The sequence below is a fragment of the Sinocyclocheilus anshuiensis genome, unplaced genomic scaffold (genome assembly GCF_001515605.1).
Source record: "Sinocyclocheilus anshuiensis isolate Anshui unplaced genomic scaffold, SAMN03320099.WGS_v1.1 scaffold152, whole genome shotgun sequence".
Classification (NCBI taxonomy): Eukaryota; Metazoa; Chordata; class Actinopteri; order Cypriniformes; family Cyprinidae; genus Sinocyclocheilus; species Sinocyclocheilus anshuiensis.
In genome coordinates, this window is record NW_015555781.1 from 944,246 (window position 1) to 953,453 (window position 9,208).

At 37.6% G+C, this 9,208-nt stretch overlaps 1 protein-coding gene across 1 annotated transcript in view; it reads right to left on the bottom strand.

Moving 5' to 3' along the window:
• Positions 1-9,208, bottom strand: part of hs3st2 (heparan sulfate (glucosamine) 3-O-sulfotransferase 2) — a 30,425-nt gene that overhangs the window by 1,589 nt on the left and 19,628 nt on the right. The window lies entirely within an intron of this gene.

Here is a 9,208-nt window from a genome sequence, read left to right on the forward strand (position 1 = left end):
TTTTTTTTTTTTTTGCATTAATCTTTTGAGTTACATTGAGTTAGAGGAATGTAATAATTTGCATCAAAAAAAAAATTGAATAACAGAAACTCTTTTAAATGTCAAACATAACAGCAAACACTAACAGGTCTTTCCATTTAATAATAATAATAATAATAATAATTTAAATCTACTTTCTCCTTTCAATATTCTGCCAATGTTCTCCATACCCAGTCCTATAAAAAGCATGCTAGGAACTAGAAATCCACTTCCCAATTTTTGTTACTTAAGTTACTTAAAAAAATAAGTTACTTAAAAACAATCAATAAACAAAGAAATCAGTTTAAATTACAAATTTAAGTTGATGTAATGATCAACATTATGTCAAAAGAACTCATCAAAATAATGTTGTGATATCATTTTTTAAATGTTTACCACATTAACTGGTAACTATTGCTATTATTATTGCTCATACTTAGCAAAAGTACAAAGCACAATCCCAAGTATTAAAATTCAGCATGCGACTCGCTATTCATGTCCCTACAGACATGAACCATACATCAAATTGTTGGGGTGTGCTATTGCTTTTCCAAGCAGTCTGACATTTGGCAAATAAAACCAGGACAAAATTCTATATGAAGGAGGAACCACACTTTTGACTTGAGTAAACAACCATCTCGCAATAACATAGCAATCGCTTAGTAACATGCTAAAAACCACTCACCCATAGTACCTTAGCAACCTCATAGCAACCCTGGCAGCAAACCATTGTGAGTTTTCCACAGGAAAACACCACTCGCATTTCCTCAGAGAGTGAAAAAAATTTATTTGAGGAAACTATATAAGCAACCCTGGCATTTTCTTTTCACAGCCTTGAGAGGAAAAAGCGAGATAGCTTGTGGAACGTGGTCACCCCTCACATTAGTGTAGACTCCAGCATGACAAATAGGAATTCAGTTACAGAAAGTGACAAAATAATCAGAGCACACACGAGGTTTTAACACTCGCCGGCAATATTTCTAGTCTCTTATCTCCCTGGTGAGTGTGATGCTGAAGGGTATGGGGAAATTATCAAATCTCAGGCACATCCTTTACTCCTGCTCATAAATCACCATCACCTGCATTACAGATGCACAATAGAGAGAAAGGCTTCGGTAAATCTGGGACATGCGAAATAGGTCATTATTTTCACAAGTTTCTTCACGAAACCATAGAGTCCAACTTTAGAGTTGTTCTGACTTGAACTGATGAACTACATAAGGTGATATCCACTCGGTCACAGTTCTGTTGTTGTAGCAGATAGCTGCTGCCCCGTCAACCGCTTTGAAGGAGCGAGCGTATTAACGGTGCCGTAAGCAATTTTTATGGAACGGCACGCAGAAAACTTCCCTCTTACCTGACAGATATCACTGAAACAGGTGTCTTGAGAAATCACACTCGTTTCTGCGACAGCCCTAGGCAGGAATACTGCTATCTGAATGCAGGATGTTACCGTTTAGCCAGTCAGACAACTCTGAAGTCAATTTGAGTGTTCGGCTTCGCAGACACATTTGGAATTACAGATGGTAATTCACCACATTTTCTAGATGCATGTTATTGTTATCCATGCATACTATCATTTTTAAACGTATTTTTTTTCTTTCAAGCTTGTAGTTTTTAATAAAAATATCATAACTGGATCTTCTGGAAAAATGGCAGAATTTTTTCTCTCCGTTGAAGCATGCTCTAACTCCAAGTATTAAGTATGCAGGACTCCAGTCTTTTCATCAGCATAAACCCCATCTATTTCTTATACGCGACTGCAAGCCCTCATTCATTTTTTTTTACTCATTAATCTGTTTCACTTGGATGAATGTCACAATACGTAAGAAAAGAGCTGCCGCTACTTCCGTTACATCACAACTTAAAATTTCGCTACAGTGTCGCTAAATGCGACAATTGCAATGTTTAAACCTGTGAATTTTGCCTGACTATAAATGTTAAACCTGATGAGAAAATGTTACTGTTTAATGATGTTATGATTTCATATGAATTGATGTGATTTGTACGTAAAAAAGAAAAAATCTGTTACTACTTCCATTACACATTAAAATGTCACTAAATGCTTCTAATTATAAATGATCTCATGAGAAAACATTACTATTTAATGAGGTTGCGATTTCATATGAATTCGTATGACGTGATTGATATGAAAATGTAAAATTTTTACAAAACAAAACAAAGCATGCATAAAGGTCCACTCCTAATCCTAACTGTCAGAGTGACGTAAGCATATAGGTATGAATGAAACTGCATACATTCATGCACATTAGCCACCAATTTGTTGAAATATCCTAACAAATATTTTTTTTCACTCAAATTTGCACAAATATGTTGGAGCTGTGAAAGTGCCAGTGGATAGTGCACATGCTTGCTTGATACATTGAGATATGAGCTCAAACCTGGATTTTCTAAATGTATTTCGTCCCTTCTCTGCAACATTCCCTGTCCTTTCTCCATCACTGAATTAATAAAAGTGGCATAAAGGCCAAAAAAACAAACATATAAATGAGTCGTTAAATATTTTGTACAAATGTTCCCCCGCTAATGTACTTTTCTATATGATTGATCAAGTAAACTTGTAAGGTATCAACATTAGCTAATTCATGAGAAATTTACTATATTTACAAATCCCTCATATTTTTTTCTTCCGAGACAGTATTAAACCAGAGCTATAAAGGAACTTTTTATGTGATTACATCAGCATTCATCCATTAAATCTAGAATTATAGCTATAAGGCAGGATTAGTGAGGGCTTAAGAATTTAAATCTTAGCGAAAGACTGTAATAAAGATGGAAATTATATTGACCGTCTTACTGTATGGAACACAGGGGTCAGAGAATAACCTCGGTGGTCCACAAGTTGTGACTCATCCCCATTCATAATGGGCTTTCCTAAAACAGGAGTTTCTATACTTTACATATACTCCATAGTCCTGAAAATATTGATCCATTTAGCTTGATTTATAAATGGTGCGGTGCTGGCCAGGGTGTCTCTGTTAGCCTTAGCGGTTCAGGGCCAGAGGCAGCCATTAATCTTGCATGCGGTGCAATGGAGCTTCACCCACTAAACAACTTTACTGTGTGTTTGAATGCATAGCACCAATCACAGCCTCATACTGATGCAATGCATACTTCAGTTACATAGTCAAACTTGTATTACTTTCCAGACATCCATCAAAAATGCACTCAGAAAAAAATATTTTTCTGATTCTCTTATTTTTGTAACACCAGACTTAATTTTCCTTGCAAACTCTATCACTTTTTCATGCATCGCTAATGGAGAATTTATGCTTTATTAAACTCAAACGAAGTGCACTACAATTTTCCTCAGTGAATACTGATTTTTATTACGTGAATATTTGTGAAATTATTATTAAAGGGGTCATATGATGCTGCTAAAAAGAACATTATTTTGTGTATTTGGTGTAATGAAATATGTTTATGTGGTTTAAATCAGATCTAGGTATGTGGGGGTGTGTTAGAACGAGCCGTTTTAGGTAGGCGTGGTTAACTCTGAACTTTTATAAAGAATATCTCTTTGGTTTTGAGACTTTAGTCTTTGCAACTTTACAGATCTTCTTTATGCACCAAGAGCTTGTAACACTCCAAAGAGAAAGGAAAAATTGAAATCGCATCATATGACCCCTTTAAATTGAATGGAAAAGTCGTTTCTTTAGAATTGTGTGTCCTCTTTCAATATTTATTAAAAGAAACTCTTCGGGCCAAACCCCAATTTATTTTATGTTTGCGCCATCGCCTACCTCTGTATTTGTGGTTCTTTAATTAATTGCATTTTCAAAAATCAAAAGATGGCATGAATTTGCCAGTCTGCCTGTTATCACATCACTGATGTGCCTCTCATCTGCTGTCTTGAGATCAGGGCTGGCAGGTGCTCTGTTGCTTACATAAGAGTCTGGTCTTTTAGAAGAAAATTCATTCAGCAAGAAGAGTGAAGGCTAAGTTAGCTGAAAGCTGGAATAGAGAGGTGCTAATTGCAAAGTGATGCATAGAAGCGTACTGTTGGGTCCACAGTGAAGACTAACCAGAGAAGTAGCCATAAGTGGAAAAGGTTCCTGGCACTTTGTAAAACATTTTTTGAAAGCTTTGATTTTTGTGTCTAATGTAGACAGGAAACTGGATGGTAACAAGAAAAGATTGGGAAAAGCAGTAGAAATAGAGGCTTGTTAGAGCTTCACTTAATTTATTTATTTAAGGAGCTCTAAATAATGCCTGAAGAATGCTGACCGTTAGTATTTTCATTAATCTCAATGGTAGTTAGTCAGCTGGCACAGAACTAGCCAGAAGTACGTGATTTAAAATCTTCTATCATGGCTGCTCAGTTCTGGATACCTGAACTGTTTCTGAGCCAATCACCTGAGCCACAATGCGATGTGACTAATTATTCACAGGAAAAATTATGTCATGATGATGCTGAGCTGTGACAAGAAAAGTGGCACTTTTAAGAGTTCTCCAGAATTACTATAATAAATCTGCAACGATATAATGAAATATCACCTATAAATATGCAAAACATTTATTTGAATATACTTCAAAATCAGATGGTGTAGTTAAAACCAAGGGTTTGTTTCCCAAAATCCTTGTTAGCTAACTATGGCAAGTTCTGTTGTTACCAAAATGATTCAACAGTTATTTCACCCACTACACTAGGGTGACCGCACGTCCTCATTTTCCTGGACATGTCCTGGCTGGGATTTCTAAACTGCCTTTCATACTTGTTGAACGTAATGACTAAAAAGTAGTTTTACCAATAGCGTGCCGGCATTGTACATAATTGACCAAAAGAAAGCCAAACCCAGACATTTTAAGCTATTTAAAATCCGGGCCAAGACATGTCTAGGAAAAAGAGTCACCCTACTGTAGTTCCAGCGAACATTTGCAAACAACATTACAAACTTATGTGGCTGGAATTAGCTTTCGACCTGTGGTTTATAAGCATAGTTTCTAGTTAATCTGACTTGGACTTAAATAGATAATGCTCTTGAGCAAATAAGCAAGCTACACTCTAAACAATGCTGGGTTGTTTCAACCCAACTTTGGGTCAAATATGGACTAACCCAACCGTTGGGTTAAATTTTTACATTGAATTTTTAACCCAAAAGTTGGGTTAGTCCATATTTGGCCCAAAATTGGGTTGAAACAACCCAGCATTTGCATAAAAACTAAAATGTAATTCTACGCCTTTCAGTTTGTCAAGCGAATATAAGCACCATTTCTGAAGAATGTACATGTGAGTATGGCTCGTGACTCAGAATATGACATTCATTAGGCAAAACAACAGAGAGCAAAAACAGTTAGGCAGTCCTGTGATGCCATGTTCATTATTTACAGGAATTTGATCTTGAACTAATTAATTTTTAATTTTATCCTAAACTAAGTTATTACTAACACCAGTGTAACATCATTGACAACAGTTCTATATTGTTGAACTAACATGATTTGAATGACGGTTGCTATGCTTTTAGAAAACAGCTGGACTAGCTGGTTAATTTCTCCAACGATGCATTGCACTAAGCAGCGAGCTACATCATTGTACGGAAAACGCATGCTAACCGGCCAATAACCAACCTTTGCCCATTGTTTTTTTTTTTACACTACTTAGCATAAGAATAAAAAGCCAATCTGAAAGCAAAATGTGTACATAGAGTCCCAAAAGTACCCTGTAATAGGAATGATCTTAATAGCAACAGCAAGCATGCGAAAAATGTAAACATTTTAATCACTGTCATAATTCCTCTGCAATTACATAATTAATACGCTTATCATGGTGCAGCAAAGGAAACATTTTTATCTTTTCCTATTGAATTAACTTTGAAGTCAGTCTCTTGCAGAATTAAAGAGAATGAATTCCTAATTGAATTTCTATCATAAACAAGTAAGACATAAACAATTACTGCCAGTTTGAAACCGAACAATCCTAGGGGAATGTTCCATTGTAACATTTACTTCAGCCCTGTATTTTTCCAAGCCCTGCATTTATTAGATCACTGTATCTGTAGACACAGGTCTACATAATGGAGCATATCCTGATGTCTGGTATCACTGGCTTTCAATTTTAATGCAGATTGACATTCTAATTCATCAGGGGGCTTAGGCACTACTTACTGCCAACAGATCCACCACCTCAGAGAAATGAGAAATGACATCAGGCAAAGGTCTGATATTACATCTGAAAGTTACAGTGCTGTTAATTGTCTGCCAGAGCACAATGTACTCCTGTTGTCTTTTCTGCTGAAGAAAAGTTTTCAGAGAGCCAGGCAGCTCTTATGATATGTCTGGGATCTGCTGACAAGGTCGTGAGAGCTCTGGAGAACAAGCTCTGTGAATTGCATCAGCTAGTGTCATATTAATACCACCAACCTGAAGTTATCCTCTCAAATTAAAAGTCTCCTGCAAACCTTTTGTCAGCCCAGGCATCTCTATTCTCGGGCCACATTGTGACCTGGACGATAAATGCAAAAAAACACAACTTCAGACAAAAGTGCTAAGTGCAAACCAATGTGCCGTTCCTACTGAGGTCATTGATTCTGATTAAAAAAGGCTTCTGGCCAACCTGCACGCTGAGATGACTTTCTTCTGTGCCGCACCTTTGTGTTCCACACATTGAAATATGTTTGTCTAATAGATGACAGTGCACATTTGCAGTAAAGGGACACAGGATGCAGAAGACCTTTTAGAAACCATCTAATCTCATTCTGCTCAGGGACGATTTGAGTATTTCAGCCTATTTAGACTAGATGATGTGGTTCGGACAACGTTTGTAAATAAATTCATATTGCATCTGATTTCACACTGGCACAATATTCAGAAAGTGTTCGGGTGAGAGATAATGTACAAATGAGGCGCATCTGTGATCACATTTGTATTTGTACGTAAAGTGTGGTTTTAGCACAGATAGGAGCAGATTTACTAATAGACTGCACACTTGCAGACCCTCTTTTGGCATCAAAAAATCTACTGTCAGGATTTACTAAAGACACACAGTGAAAAATTGCATTTGTTGGAGTTTCCCTTATAGATGCAAAATTTAGAGAGGAGTATTTAAATGAATTATGCAATGTGATTTACTAAGGTTTGCACCTCAGAAAAATGAGAGGTTTCACAGAATAAAAAAAAAAAGAAGCTGATTCCAAATCATCAGTTCTCAATCTGCTGGATCTATCTGCTGCATTTGACACTGTGAATAATCAGATTCTTCTATCCACCCTCTCATCACTGGGCATCACAGGAACTCCATTTCTCTGGTTTTAATCTTATCTCACAGGTAGGTCTTTCAGGGATGCCTGGGGAAGGGAGGTATCCAAAGCACATCAACTGGTCACAGGGGTTCATCAGGGATCAGTTCTTGGTCCCCTCCTCTTTTTCATATACAGTGCATCACTGGGACTCATCATACAAGCACATGGTTTCTTCTACCATTGCTATGCTTATGATACACATCATACATGCTCTATCTTTAATTTCAACCAAAGGATCCAATGGCAGCTGCGCAGATATCAGGCTGCCTGGCGGACATCTCGGCATGGATGAAAGAACATCACCTGCAGCTCAGCCTGGCAAAGACTGAGCTTTTCGTCTTCCCTGCCACTCCGACTCTAGATTCATCAACAATTACCCCATCAAGGTCAGAAATCGCAGAGTAATCTTTGATGACTAGCTGACCTTCAAGGACCACATTGCAAAGACAGCAAGTTCATGCAGGTTTGCAATGCACAACATCAAAAAGATCAGGTGCTTCCTAATGGAGCATGCTACACAACTTGTCCAGGCCCTTGTCATTTCTAGGCTTGACTATTGCAATGCTCTCATGTCTGGACTTCCATCATGTGCAATCAAACATCGTTATCTCCTTGCACTGGCTACTGGTTGCAGCTCACATCAAGTTCAAGTCATTGATGCTTGCATACAGAACAGCCATAGGCTCCATACCCTCCTCTTCCTCTCACTCTTACGAATCTACATCCCCTCCAGAAGCCTGAGGTTGGTGAGTGATGCCTCTGAAAACTCATCTCTTCCATCAACATTTGACTGCATCCTAATAAAAAACAAAAAACAAAAACCCTCTGCTTTCACTTTCCTTAATCCCTCCGTTCTTGTACTAATCTGGATGATGTCTGAAACTTTGTATTACGAGCACTTCCTGTGTTTATTTGTCTCTTTATGATGAATCACTTGTTGTATTTGTCAATTGTAAGTCACTTTGGATAAAAGCGTCTGCAAAATGAATAAATGTAAATGTAATGTCAATGTTTGCAGACAATTTACTGCGCCATTATTTAACACCCCAAAAAGTGTGTTTTCAATATGGAAATTTTCTGGTTGTGTCCGAGTTCTTTAATTTGCGCTTTGTCAGTAGATCACCTGCAGAACTTTCCACTCCCATCTGCGCTTTTATGGGATTGCGCTCTCATGCTAATTTGCCCTGTTAATCTGTAAGTCTGGCCCATAGAGTTTCATATGTTTTCACAGACACTAAAATATACATTAACGTATTGACAGCATCTAAAACATAAGCATTTTACTTGTTAACACCGTTGAAGATGTATAAATGTTTGTGAATCCTTTAAAGGTGACATATCATGAAAATCTGACTTTTCCAGGTTTTAAGTGCTATAATCAGGTCCCCGGTGCATCTACCAACCAAGGAAACGTGAAAAAGATTAACCCAGTAACTTTGTTTTGTTAAGCCTTTTTCTGCAAGCGTCTGAAAAAACGAGCGCGTCAGATTTCGCTCCCTTGGTGACGTTGCAAAGGGATCTCATTATAATATTACCACCCCTTAATCTGTAAATTTCCACCCACGGCGCCGTCATTATATTTTTTTGCAAGCGACAACGCCATGGCGAAAGTTTGAGCAAAACATGCTAACTGTTCTGTCTTTGGCTGCACAGATGAGCACATATTTAGAGTCCCAGCCTCAGAGGAGACAAGAGAGCAGTGCATTTATTGATTTATTTACTGTATATTGCTGATGCCACACAGATCTAATATACACATGCGATTTATTTCCCTGCTGTTTATCTTCACAGACATAACCGACTGTTTTTGTAACTCGTGTGTTTTTAAGTAAACTTGTGTGTGAATGAGAACTTAGTTTAGTACTCACATGCTGTGACAGCCACTTTCTGTCCGTGTGCTTCGGATGTGTGCTCTCAGAAAACCGTATATC